Source organism: Physeter macrocephalus, chromosome 4, assembly GCF_002837175.3.
Source record: "Physeter macrocephalus isolate SW-GA chromosome 4, ASM283717v5, whole genome shotgun sequence".
Taxonomy (NCBI): domain Eukaryota; kingdom Metazoa; phylum Chordata; class Mammalia; order Artiodactyla; family Physeteridae; genus Physeter; species Physeter macrocephalus.
The window spans coordinates 90,470,598-90,484,946 of NC_041217.1; positions in this window are offsets into that span (position 1 = coordinate 90,470,598).

Sequence of the window (14,349 nt, forward strand, 5' to 3'; positions counted from 1 at the left end):
AACAATCTTAACTTTATCTGCAACCTTAATTCTTTTTTGCCATATGTAGTGGGGTGAATGGTGGTCCCCAAACTATGTCCAGTTGGAACCTGTGAATGTCACTTTATTTGGAAAAAGGGTCTTTGCAGATATAATTAAGGATCTTGAGATGAGATCATTCTGGATTAGAATAGGGCCTAAATCCATGACAAGTATCCTTATAGAGAAGAAAGGAGGAGAAGACACAGAGGAAAAGCCCATGTGAAGAGAGAGACAGAGACTGGAGCTATGTAGGTTCAAGCCAAGGAGCATATGGAGCCAGCGGAAACAGGCAATGAAGGATTCTCCCTTAGAAACTTCGGAGGGAGTATTGCCCTACCAACACCTTGATTTTAAACTTCTGGCCTTCAGAACTATGGGATAGTAAATTTCAATTGCTTTAAGTACCAAGTTTTTAGTAATTTGTTTTGTGACAACCCTAGGAAACTAATGCATTATACAAAGTAGCATATTCACAGATTCTAGGAATTAGGATGTGGCATTTTTGAGAGCCATTATTTGCCTACCATGTCACATAACTATACTAAGTATCTATAACTATACAAAATAACGTTATCATGAAACATTCTTTTACTTTTTGAGGGTCAGTATATATCACAAGTAACTGCTAACAAATCCAGATTGGTTGCTTCAACCCAAAAAGAACAACAGTAAAGTAATACCACCTTACTTTATCAACATTAATGATAAATTATATTTGTAATAATATTCAAATACTATCTATTTCATTATTTATTGCTTTGTAACAAACTTCTCCATGGCTTGGCTTAAAACAATAATTATTTTACTTCCTTATCATTCTGTGGGTCAGGAATTTGGGCAGTGCTTGGTTGGGGTCATACCATTGGCTTCATTCAACTGGTGGCTTGCCTGGGCTGGAAGTGCCAAGAAGACCTTACTCATATTTTTCTCACCTCTCTCTCTCTCTCTCTGTGTGTGTATATATATATATATATATATATATATATATATATATATATATATATATATATATATATATATATATATGTATGTATTTGGCCAACTTTGATTTCTCATAGTACAGTGGTCTCAAAATTGTCAAACTTCACCCATGGTTTCAGGAATGGTGAAGGTTCAATGCCCCAGTATCACATTCCCACATTCTCTTGGTCAAGGTCAGTCACAGGGTCAGCCCAATGTGAAGGAAAGGAAGAACTGACACAACACTTTATATGAAGAACAGGTAAGGAATCATGACCTTACTCAATCCACCACACACAGGAACTGCTTTATAGGCATATAAGCTGTTTGGTTGCAGAGGGCTCTGCAGAAGGGGACTGCACTTGGTTTAATGGATCACTATTTACATTTCTAATAATTTTTGGACAGTGGGCCCCATATTTTCATTTTGCACAGGGCACCACAAATTATGTAGCCATTTCTGACCACACACACTAACCAGAGAGGTTAAGAAAAAAAGTGCCAATCTTATTCTTCCAATGATAAAACAGATTCATAGATGTTAAGTAATTTGTGAATTTCCATATACTGTATAGCAAGTGGTAGAATAAGATTTCTTATTCCAGATCCAGTATTCTTTCTACTACTCTATTTTACTTTGATCTTTTGTTATAAAATTGATCTTTCTCAAGTATAAAATAACATTTTCAAAGTTTTATGATGTGTCTGTTACTTGTCAAGCTAGGAACTTTAAAATCTTTTATTTATAATTAATAGCATTATTCTTTATCACCATTATGTTAGAAGGAGAAAAACTGTCTCTTTCGAAGCCATAGCAGTCCCCATTGGCTCACTTTGGTCACATGCCCGTCCCTGAGGTCCAGCTCTGAGTAACACATTCCGATTGACCAGGTTTGAGTCTCCTGTCCAATCCCTAAACTGGAAGTCATACAAAGTACCACTCAAATCTTATGAACTAATATGGAGGACAGCTAGTTCCCTAAAACCTTGGTTGAAAGGCAGATACAGTATTTCTACTAAGTAGTTAAGAAAGAATGTTAAACCATATTTATCATATTATAAAACCCATGTTCTTTTTAAAACTACAATGTATATTTCTGGGGCTAACTCTATGCTAGTACTACCATCTCATGGTTCAATACATTCTCAGTGATACTATGTAGAACGATTTGCCTATGTTAGAAAAACTCCTTACACATAGTCATTGTTTAAATGTGACATTTCATAGGACATTTATAGAAGCAAGTATTGTTAGTAAATGGGCCATCCTAATACCTTATGAGTTTATATGCGATTTGAGGCTAGGCATTTGTAGACTGCATAGTTTATGATATTTTTATGTGGACAGAGTCTGTGATCATGGCCAAAAGAAAAATGTTATTGCAGAGTGACTGTGAAAAAATTAACTGTCATCCTTACCCCTTTGCTTTATACCAGTTTCTATACCAGCGAATTTTTGCATTAATTCATTGCAATTGTGGTATTCTAACCTGCATATGGAAACTAGCAGTCTTCTTTTCATCATGAAATATTTTGGCTCAAAGCAGTCCTGCGGGTTTTCCTTTCTTTGCTGTACCTTATTTCTTGTAATTTTTTGTGAAATATATAACCTTATATAGTCATTTCCTGGGTAGAAATAGAAAGATACATACTGTGGACATTTTAAATGAAGTATTACTTTTTAGATACAATCCACTTACACTGAGAACAAGTAAAGCAACAAAAATAAATATGTTGATAAAACCTAGAACAAATTTTTTAAAAATTGAATTTAAAGCATAACCAGAAAACACATTTTTAGACATATCACAGCTAGAAGTAGTCCTTACTTGGTGCTGATGAACTTCTGAGTAGTTACATTTTTTATTCTTTTTTTATCAGAAAGACAAGTCTTTGCCATCCTTTCCAAATAGTTCAACAACAGAGTAGAATAACTATCTTGTAGATTAAATAAATTTTTATACTCCTTTACCTTCTTATAATGGAGTTTACTACTTGTGAATCTAGTACATATATTCTTCCTATCTCCATTTTTGTTTTCATTTGGATGAAGAAATGCACTAGGCTTAACAAAAAACAAATGAGGAAAAATTCTCCAAGTCATACTTTCACACAGGTTGGATAATGAGACAGAACTGAAATTTCTGGGAAAGTCTTTATAAGGGATTTTCTCATCTGGAAATGGCACCCACATGTGATTCCTGCACTGTGTACCTAATGGTGAACGTTCCAGTAGCCATATTGTGTTCCTGAAGTTGGAAACTACAGTAATCAGAGAGAGAGAAAAAAACCAAACCAAACCAAAGCAAACCAAACCAAACAAAACCTTCAAGCCCTTAAAGTGTTTTCAGAACCATCAAACCAGTCCTGGACTAGCTACCTCTGGAACCCTTTCACATGAGATTATAAACTCTTATTATAAACTGAAAGCTTTACCAATTTACAGCTTTGTTTGAAATGAAATCCCCAGGCTATAAATTTGTTCTCTTTGTATATCTGAGATTCTGGGTTTTTTTTTTTAAACTTATTTCTTCCTTTTTTGAATATTCAAATCATCTCTCCACACTAACATCAACATAATTAATTATTGCGCTTCAGTTCTATTCAGATTTGCATATTTTTCGGAGAATATAGCTCATGTAAATGGATTGGGAAATGTAAATTATTTATCCAAATGGATTCAAACACTAGTTAATTGATGTTTTTAGCAATATAGTTTTAGGCGCATACAGATGCTTTAAACATACTTGTGGGTTGATATAGCACTTAAAAAAAATCCATGTATTTAGGATTCATATATAAAATCTAAGTTATAGTTGCTATTTATAAAGAAAAGTGTGATGGACTTAAATCTACATATACGGGTGAAACAATAATGATCAGCCCCTAACAGAGTTGTGCTCCCTGAAGCATACAGAGTCTCAATTGTGCTTTACCCACAGGTCTTCAAAAGATTTTTGATCCTTAGATAAAGAATTTGTTAATACTTTAAAGTTTTAAACTTAAGATCTGTAAAGATTTTTCTTTTTCTGAGTCTGATATGTGATAGTTTTACTTAAGCAAGAAAATTCCTGCAATATCTAGACCAACGACTCACCCCAGGCATTTTTGGGATACTAACATTACAGTGAAAAAATATAAGAGATGTCCGAAAAAATATAGTTAAGGATATAATACAATGAAAGAAATGACCTAAAGATTAGGTATTTTATGAATTCACACTGAGAGAGATTTAATTCTTTTCCTGTCTTTAAAACTGCTAATATTACCCCTTCATAATGTTGCCTAACTCAAGGTGTAAATTTAATTTCATGTTCGTCATAAAAGATGTTCTTGATATCTCTTAATAGCAATGAATTTGATTTTTCTTTTCTGTCTACTGCATGTTGGTTTTGCCTTTTTTTCTGGAATCTATCTTATTTAACTAACATCATTGTTATCTGTGATTTTTCTTTTCTTCCCTATTGGATTTTAAGTTTTTAGAACCCATCTATATTTTATTCTTCCTTGTAAACCCCACCATCCAGTTTCTTTCAATTGCAGATGCTCAATTAATATGCTTGAGCACATCCATAAATGACTAAAAGAAATCTCATACTATAATTGCATCTAGAGAGCAAAGTACTATCACAGCATGTGAGGCTGAGAGAGGTTATCAAGTTCACGTACCCAAGTACTTAGAGAGTGTTCGTTGCTCAGGTGCTTCCTTAAGACATCTAATAGCTACAATTGTTCTTTGCAGCGGTACCTCCATTGCCTGAGGGATGTGAATAAAGGACAAATATTCCTTTTGCTTGATCATTCTTGGCCTATGATCTTTCATAGGCCTATGAAATTATTTTTTTAAATGAATATTCCTGGGAATATTCACCTCCCATTTCTGATTCAATTACAGATATCCCCTGCTTTTTGAAAGTCTGCTCTATGCCATTTTGCTTTTACAAAAAGACTTCTTTTAGTCTTCTTTTTGGTATTTGTTTTCACTAACCCAAAGAAATCTGAAAAGGATTTTCCCTCTTACAAAAAAAGGTGAAAAATGAAAATGGCATTCAGAGATTATTTTGCAGCTGGCGCGAACCCCAAGCAGCAAGAGTGGCACCACCAAGCTCCTTCCCTGGGAACTACACTCAGCATCTCAGCATTAAGCCTCCATAGCTTAATGAACTAACTGTGAGCACCTGTGCTTTATCTTGATGTGTCCTGAGGTAATTCGTTCTTCTTTCTACAATATTTCCACTTTCCATTGATGTCATATTTACACTCTATTTTCCGACGGTGGGGGAAATCTATACTATGGAGTGAAGCCCTGGGATCTGAATTGTTAAAAACAATTTAGGCACTATTGAGGTAGATGGCTCAGACACTATCTTTTGGGAAACATTGTTCGAATTCTTTTCTTCCTCATATGGTTGGTTGTTAGCTTCTAAATATATCCCAAATTTCCTTTACATCTGTTAGAGCAAAAAGGAAAAGAAAAAAAGAAAGGATGTATCCTGGCAAAACTACAATTGCAATGGTGGTAGAATTATTTGACAAGAACTCAAACAGAAATTACAATTTCTTACTATCAGCCCAGCTACAAATGAATTCTACTTGTGAGCAAGGTAGCACATCTTATTACTAACATTTTCATAGTTCACAACTTTTTTTATGAAGAATTCATGATAGACTTAATTCTGGATATATAGTTGAAACAATAATGGCCAACCACAGGCATTCATATGACTCCAACTCAAAATGCCCAATAATTTCAACATTAGCATAATTTTCTTTACTGAGAATTAGAAAACACAAACTTGTTTTAGAATGATATTTCTTCATTTTGTGAAATCTAAATCCTCTATAGGAATATTGCAAAGAATAGAATTCCCATTTTTTGCTTCCTGTTAATAGTTTTACTCATTATAATTTCAATATTTAAAATTAGAAAGTGTTAAAGCAAAAATCAAGTATCTGCTTGGTGGAAATCTTTTCTTTTTTCATTCCAACACGATGCATTTTATTTATTTTTTATATTATATGATTTATATACTTTTTTTTATTTTTGGGGGGGAATCTCTATTTCATTTTAAAGTTCTGATTGCACAGGGTTGCATTTTGCTTTAAAATATTATTTCTCTTTTCTGACATTTAATTATCTTCAGTAAAATTACAATTCAATTAGTATCTTTTGTTGGCTGTACTAAAATATTAAATTTATTTTTCTATGTGTATCTAATACAATGTGATTTATCAGAAATTTAGATCACTTTTCTTGTGGAAATATGGTCTATTTAAAAATTTATTCTTATTTAACACTGATATAACATTTGTGGTATAATCTTAGAAATACATTTCATGATAATAATTTTTATGTCATATATTCATTTAAAAAATGGTTCTGGTAACATTGTATTATGGAATAAATTGATTGCTAAGCTGTTAATCTAGTGACTACATCATTTAAGTAGCTATTGTTCTTCCAGCTAATAAATTTTTGTTCAGTAAATATTGTTTTTAATCCCTAAATTATTTTCTATATGGGTTTTCCCACTGGTAACTTTCAGTTTTCTCATAATGTTCTGGAGGGGGAAAACTGTAAGAAAGTATTTATGACAGAATTTGTTTTATTTCCAATGAAAATATGAATTTGTGGTTAATCATCATGGTACCTAAAATTTATTGGCTGCCTAATATATCAGGCTCTAGGCTAAGTGTTTTACATATACTATTTTATTTAACATTTCAAAAATCTCGTAAACAAGGTAAAATTACTGGTACATTGTAACAAGGTATTCATGAGTAACAAGGTACTCATGTTACTGATGAAGATAATGGCATTGATTCAAGTAATACGCCTCGAGACTTAGAACTAGGAAGAATGAGTTAGGATTTAAACCCAGCCAGTCTAAGTCCATGGACTTCACTATATCTGTAATGATAATGGGTATTTGTATAAAGTTCATTTTTTATGAAAGGAGGACATTTCCTGTTCTTAATTTTGTATTTTGGAGATATGCTGTCATATTTTGGAGGTTATGTCACTTTTTCTAATCAAGAAAAAGAAATACAAGCATTCTGAGAAGAGTAGTTTATGTGGAAAGAATTGCAAGAGTTTCAGGCTTTTGAAATATTGACTCACAGAAAAAAAAATGTGAAAGGTATTTGTAGAGAAAAACAGAAACTCCAAAATATTTTGCAATGTAGTTAACAGTTAGCTCTTCTGAGAAGAAAAACAGCATGTTTCTCATAGAATTATTATATCTGCAAATGTTACATAGCTTCAGATGTCACCATTCCAAAGTCAAGGATGAAATTATCTTTTCAGGAAATCTATAATTTACAGGAAAAAAAAGTTTTATTTTAATTTGAGGATGAGAACCAGACAAGGTGAATAAAGGGTCTTTTTTTTAATCGTTTCTTTTTAATTCACAGTACAAGTGCTTCTTTTCTCCCCTCATTTGTGGGATCTTAATCTGCATGTCTATTTATAATGGAAATAGGACAAGAGTTGTCAATTTTGCTTCCTTGCTAGTGATCTTGGACAGATAACATCATCAAACACAATATCAAAAGATGACCAAATAGAATGCCATTTAGTTTACTGTATAATATGGTCACAGGTAAACTCAATTGAAAAAAATACTCTTAATAATTGCTGCTGGGGTCAATGTATAAGAGATACTTTAAAGCTCATGGATCCAAAATAATTTATGAAGTTCATGCATCCAAGGTAATGTCAAGGAGTGGAAAAATGGCCTGCAAAATATAGGCAAGAACATTTATTAGGCCATATGGATAGAGACAGGAGATTTTAGTATGGCAAATGAGGATTTAGAAGCTCTGATTTCTGTGGGGATGGCATCATTCTTTGCATTAGTCACTTGGAATTTGTGATCCTTGATCCTTTGAGCTGTAGTAGTGAAACAGACAGTCTCTCATTTAAGAAGGATGGCAATGGGCAGATAAGACTAGCTCTGATTTGTGTCTTGGTTGAAACCCCTATTTCTTCTACTTTTTTTAGGGGTGACTAACCTCAATGTCTGACACCAGGCTGACATTACCTCAAGACTGTGGACCCATCAAATTTTAAAATCTTGTAAGTTGGCTTTAGAGAACAATGCTACAGTCACCAGACTAAAGCTTCCTTCCCAATGCTACCTAAAATCATGTGAGTGGAGAAAAGAGCATTTGTCACTAATGCATATGCCTTTCCAAATTCCAAATCATGAGAAAAATCAGTTGCACAATTGGGGAAATGCAAAAAAGTTTTTGGGCTGAAAATAAGAAAACACTCATAAGTGGAGTCAAAGGTCAAGGTTGCCATTTTTGGGAACAGGAACAGGAGCTAGCTGAAAAGAAGCTATCAGGATCAATCTGTCACTCTTTCTTGTAGCTGATGCTATGCAATATGTACGTGTTCGTGATTGCATTTTCTGGTAATGATAAGTCATTCTTGTAAATAAAATTAATATTAATAGAGAAGATTAATAGGCATGTATACTTTACATAAATCCTATGAATGCTGTTCCAAGATATAGAAAAGTTTTGAAAGAAAAGTTACTCATTAAATTCACAGTTTTGACATTTGATTCTGTGTCATGTTATAATCCTTGCTAGGAGATTTAATTGCTATTTGAATACCCAATAACATTCATTGGTATTTTCCAGTGTTTGAATTATTCATTATGGGTTACATTTCTTTGTAAAAACCATAGAAGAACTGATAATTCTTCTATATTAAACAATTTTCAGATATATCTAATAATTAATAAAAAGTATGAAGAACGTTGGTTTTGTTTACAGTTTCCTTTGCTGTGCAAAAGCTTTTAAGTTTAATTAGGTCCTATTTGTTTATTTTTGCTTTTTTTTCCATTACTCTAGGAGACAGATCCAAAAAAAATATTGCTGCAATTTATGTCAAAGAATATTCTGCCCCATGTTTTCCTCTAAGAGTTTTACAGTATCTGGTCTTACATTTAAGTCTCTAATCCATTTTGAGTTTATTTTTGTATATGATGTTAGAGAATATTCTAATTTCATTCTTCTACACATAGCCATCCAGTTTTCCCAGCACGACTTATTGAAGAGACTGTCTTTTCTCCATTGTACATTCTTGCCTCCTTTGTTGTAGATTAATTGGCCACAAGTGCATGGGTTTATTTCTGGGCTTTCTATCCTGTTCCATTGATCTATGTGCCTGTTTTTGTGCCAGTACCATACTGTTTTGATTACTGTAGCTTTGTAGTATAGTCTGAAGTCAGGGAGGCTGATTCCTCCAGCTCTGTTCTTCTTCTCCAAGACTGTTTTGGCTATTCGGGGTCTTTTCTGTTTCCATACAAATTTAAAATTTTTTTCTTTCAGTTCTGTGAAAAAATGCCACTGGTAATTTGATAGGTATTGCACTGAATCTGTAGATTGCCTAGGGCAGTATGGTCATTGTAACAATATGGATTCTTCCAATCCAAGAACACAATATATCTTTCCATCTGTTTATGCCGTCTTCAATTTCTTTCATCAGTGTCTTACAGTTTTCAGAGTACAGGTTTTTGCCTCGTTAGGTAGGTTTACCCTTAGGTATTCTTTTCTTTTTGATGTGATGGTAAATGGGATTGTTTCCTTAATTTCTCTTTCTGATATTTTATTGTGAGTGCATAGAAATGCAACAGATTTCTGTTATTATGTCCTATACTTTACTGAATTCATTGATGAGTTCTAGTAGTTTTCTGATGGTATCTTTAGGATTTTCTATGTATACTGTCATATCATCTACAAACAGTGACAACAATAAACAAAATGAAAAGACAACCTACAGAATGGGAAAAAATATTTGCAACTGATACGACCAACAAGGGATTAATTTCCAAAATATACAAACAGCTTATACAGCGTCAATATATTTTTAAAAATTAAATAAATCAAAAAACGGGTAGAAAACCTAAATAGGTATTTCTCCAAAGAAGACATACAGATGACCAACAGTCACATGAAAAGATGCTCAACATCGCTAATAGTTAGAGAAATGCAAATCAAAACTACAATAAGGTATCACCTTACACCAGTCAGAATGGCCATCATTAAAAAGGACAAATAATAAACACTAGAGAGGGTGTGGAGAAAAGGGAACCCTCCTACACTGTCAGTGGGAATGTAAATTGGCTCTGACACTATGGAGAATAGTAGGGAGGTTTCTTAAAAAACTAAAAATAGAGTTACTGTATGATCCAGCAATCCCACTCCTGGGTGTATATCCAGAAAAGATGAAAACTCTAATTCGAAAAGATACATGCACCCCAATGTACATTGCAGCACTGTTCACAATAGCCAAGACATGGAAACAACCTAAATGTCCACTGACAGATGAACTGATATTGATAAAGAAGATGTGATGTGTGTGTGTGTGTGTGTATATATATATATATATATATATATATATATATACACACATATAAAGGAATGAAATAATGCCAGCTGTAAAAAGGAATGAAATAATGCCATTTGCAGCAACATGGATGGACCTAGAGATTATCATACTAAGTACAGTAAGCCAAAGACAAATATCATATGATATCACTTATATGTGGAACCTAAAAAAATGATACAAATGAACTTATTTACAAAACAGAAATAGACTCATAGACAGAAAACAAACTTATGGTTACCAAAGGGGAAAGAGAGAGAGAGATAAATTAGAGTTTGGGATTAACAGATATACCCTACTATATATAAAATAGATAGACAAAAAGGAACTACTGTATAGCACAGGGAACTATATTCAATCTTATAATAACCTATAATGGAAAATAATCTGAAATGAATACATGTCATATACATATATATATAAAATAACTGAATCACTTTGTTGTACACCTAAAACATTATAAATCAACTGTACTTCAATTACAAAGAAGCACGAAGAATGATGGGAATATTTTTAAGAAAGATAGGGACTTCTCTGGTGGCACAGTGGCTAAGAATCTGCCTGCCAATGCAGGGGACACAGGTTTGAGCCCTGGTATGGGAAGATCCCACATGATGCGGCGCAACTAAGCCCGTGTGCCACAACTACTGAACCTATTCTCTAGAGCCCACGAGCCACAACTACTCAGCCCACGTGCCACAACTACTGAAGCCTGCACACCTAGAGCCCATGCTCCGCAACAAAGAGGAACCACCACAATGAGAAGCCCATGCACCACAACGAAGAGTAGCCCCCACTCGCCACAACTACAGAAAGCCTGCATGCAACAACAAAGACCCAACGCAGCCACAAAAAATAATTAATTAATTTTAAAAAAATATATAAAGGAAATCCCTCAGTTTATTGCCGGATATGTTTGAAATCACTGCAATAGAAAGTATCATTGACTAATGCACTTCATAGGCATCCTGAACATACTGATAACATGCAAAGGACAAAACTCTGATAATCTTTTGAGCCAATGCCTACTGCTGCTTAGAAATAACACACAATTTTGCAGTATATCAAAGGATAGTATTTAGAAAAAAAATAAGATACTTTCTATAGCTAACAAATTATCTATCAACTCCACCTCAAAAATAAGTGAGTTCTTGAGAACTTTAAGTATTCTGATTCCTTGTTTCTAAATCTCAAAAACTGATATCTTTTGGAACTTTAGAAACGCTGGCTAAGATAAAGTAGGTTCTGCCCAAGTCAGGTGCATGAAAATCTCTGACTTCTGAATGCAAACAATGCTGATCCAATAGCTTTGGTTCCCTGATGTTATTTTTCCAATTCAGTGAAATGGCTACTTACTGGTTATTTAAAAAATCTCTTCTGTTCTAATATTTGCATTTAAGTGTATATATTTTCCTATAAACTTGTATTTTATAATTCAAACATTTCATTGTTATTCAGTTCAAAATAAAAATGCCTAATACCCACTGTGATTTCTTTTTTAATCTATGTATTTCTTAATTGTAAATTACATAAGGAATTTTATAGTTATCTCTTTGTTACTGTTTCCAACTTATTTCCGCTGTGGTTAGAAAGTATACTTTGTATAATCAATCCTTTGAAATTATTTGAGGCTTGATTAATGGCCTAAGATATACTTATTTTTGAAAATGTTCCAAGTATACTTGTAAAGAATATGCATTCTGACTTCTGGGAAGCAGTTTTCCTATATTTCTCAATCAGACCTTTTTTGTTAATCAAGCTTCTCTAAACTTATAAATCCTTAGTGATTTTTGTAACTATTTTTCATAATCATTCATAAGTGTGCTAAATCTCACACAATGAATATAGATTTGTCTGTTTTCTCTTTTATTTGGATCTGTTTTGTTTAATCTATTTTGAGGCTGTTATTGATTGAATATAAATTTATAAAAGTAAAATCTTCCTAATGACTGGATCCTTGTATTACTATGAAGTGTTCTTCTTTATTAGAATACTTTTTGCTTTAAAATCTACTTTTCTAACATAACTACAGTAGTTTTATTTTGATCAGTTATTTAGTGGTGATATGTTTTTTAAATTTTTTTAACTTCTGATTTTTCTATATTCTTATATTTTAAGTGTACCTAAGTGTCATATAGTTGATTTTTCATGTATTTATATTTAATGTAACCACAGACATTTTGGTTTCAATATACCCTCTAAGCATTTGCTTTTTTTTTGGCCATGCTGCTCAGATTGTGGGATTTTAATTCCCCGACCAGGGATGGATGGAACCTTGGCCCTTGGCAGTGAGAGTGTGGAGTCCTAACCACTGGACCACCAGGGAATTCCCTAAACATTTGTTTTCCATGTCTTTGTTCTATTCTATTTTTTTCTCTCATTTCCCTCATATTTCTAGATTGACTGACCATACTTAACCATTTCTTCTCACCCTTCCATTTATATTGTTAATAATACACTCTTTTAATATTCTTTTTTTGTAGTTCTTTTAAAAATAACAACTTGCAACCTCACTTATCAAATATAAAGTAAATTAATACTTTCCCCTCTTCCTTGGTAACACAAGGACTAGTTTAACAGTTTAGAACAGTTTAACTCCATTTACATACCTTCCGATTTACCTGTTTTAAGGCTTGCATTTGAATTCTCTGTATGCATTTCATTTTTAGATGTTTACTATTGCTTATAACTAGTTTAGATTTAGTTCTATATTAACTCTTTTTCTGTTTCTGAATATCTTTACTTCCTTTGAAATTATCATTGTTTCTGAAGAACATCCAGTTTTTAATCTGAAAATTAATCTTATTTGACCTCCACTTTTGTAGAATCTTATTGAATTCTAGGTTGAATATTTTCAATTTTTTCAGCATTTTAAGATATAATTCCATTGTCTTTTGCCTTTTTTCTTTTTCTCTCTCTTTTTTTTTTATTAGAAGCCAGATATCACTCTACTTCTGCTCCTTTTGAGTAGTCTATAATTTTTCTCTGGCAGGTTTTGCAGTTTTCACCTTGACTTTGACTTTTGCAGTTTTACAATGATACACATGTTTGGTTTCTTTTGTATTTATCCTGCTCTAGGTTCATAGGCTTAATATCTTCCAAGGGTTTTGAAAAGCAATCAGTCATTATTGACTCATTTATTGCTTTTGGCCCACTATTTTTCCCTTCCTTCTAGGATTCTAATTACATGTATGTTAGGCTTTCTCAAGGTACCCCTTATGTCTCTTTACCGCTCTTTTGTTTTTTCCTTTGTTTAGTCTCTCTCAGCTTCATTCTCAGGATTTTCTTTTGGTCTTCTAATATATATTCTGATGCAACAATTATCTTTTCATCTGTGTCTAATCCCCTGTTAAAATTATGCACTGACTTCCAGGACACCATTGTATCCTGATTATTTTCCTACTTTACTAGATGATTCCATTCTCCTTTAATGGTTTATTCTCCTTTACCAAATCTTTAGGTATTGGATTTTCTTTATTCTTGATCTTAGCCTCTCTCTTACTCTTTTAAAATTAATTATGAAAGTCATAAAGTCAAATATTATCTACCTTTAACTCATTTATATCTTCCACTCCATTTTCTCTTCTGAGTTGAATGTCTATGTATGAAAATGTCTAAATTCTTCAGGCATCTTGTCCCATAAATTTTCTTCTTTTACTTCTCTTTATTCATGATTTCCATTTTTGCTGACTCCTTCCCTTCATGCCCTTTGTGAGTTAAAATGCTTATATCTTAATAAAAATATAACAGTGAAATTTACACAATTAGTTCAAACAGTGGAAGAAAGACAGTGCTTTCCAACAGAAATGTAATATAAACCATATATAATTTATATTTTTCTAATAGCTATACTTAAAAAGTTAAAAAATGGGTAAAATTAATTTTATTAATATATTTTATTTAACACAATATATCTAAAATATTATCATTTTGACAGTTTAAACATTTTTATTGTGAGAGGGTTGGGG